The following is a 571-nucleotide window of genomic DNA, read 5'->3' on the forward strand; positions in this document are numbered from 1 at the left end:
CCAAAGTAGGTGAGACAAAGTCTGGCCATTCTCACTTCCAAGGAGCATTCTGGCTGCACTTCTTCCAGGACAGATTTATTTGTTCTTTTTGTAATTCACGGTACTTTCAATATTCTTTGCCAACACCACAACTCAAAAGCATTAACTCTTCTTTGGTCTTCCTTATTCATTGTCTATCTCTTAGATGCATATGAGGTAATTGAAAATACCATGGCTTGGGTTAGGTGCACCTTAGTCTTCAAGGAGACACCTTTGCTCTTCAGCACTTGAAAGAGATCTTTTGTAGCAGATTTGTCCAATGCAATACGTCATCTGATGTCTTTACTACTGCTTCCATTGGTGTTGATGTAGGACCAAATAATATGAAGTCTTTGACAACTTCATTCTTTTCTCCATTTATTGTGATGCTTATTGGTCCAGTTGTGAGGAGTTTTGTTTTCTTTATATTGAGGTGTAATCCATACTGCAGCCTGTAGTCTTCAGTCTTCATCAGTAAGTGCTTCAGGTTATCTTCACTTTCAGTGAGCAAAGTTGTGTCATCTGCATATCACAGGTTAATGAGCCCTCCTCC

The 571-nt window shown here is 39.4% G+C and overlaps 1 protein-coding gene across 1 annotated transcript in view; it reads left to right on the forward strand.

The window, feature by feature from the left end:
• SHQ1 (SHQ1, H/ACA ribonucleoprotein assembly factor) overlaps positions 1–571 on the forward strand; it is a 199606-nt gene that overhangs the window by 52249 nt on the left and 146786 nt on the right. The gene's annotated exons all lie outside the window — the stretch shown is intronic.

Source organism: Orycteropus afer, unplaced genomic scaffold (assembly GCF_000298275.1).
Source record: "Orycteropus afer afer isolate SDZICR_OR568_19922 unplaced genomic scaffold, OryAfe1.0 scaffold00180, whole genome shotgun sequence".
NCBI lineage: Eukaryota > Metazoa > Chordata > Mammalia > Tubulidentata > Orycteropodidae > Orycteropus > Orycteropus afer.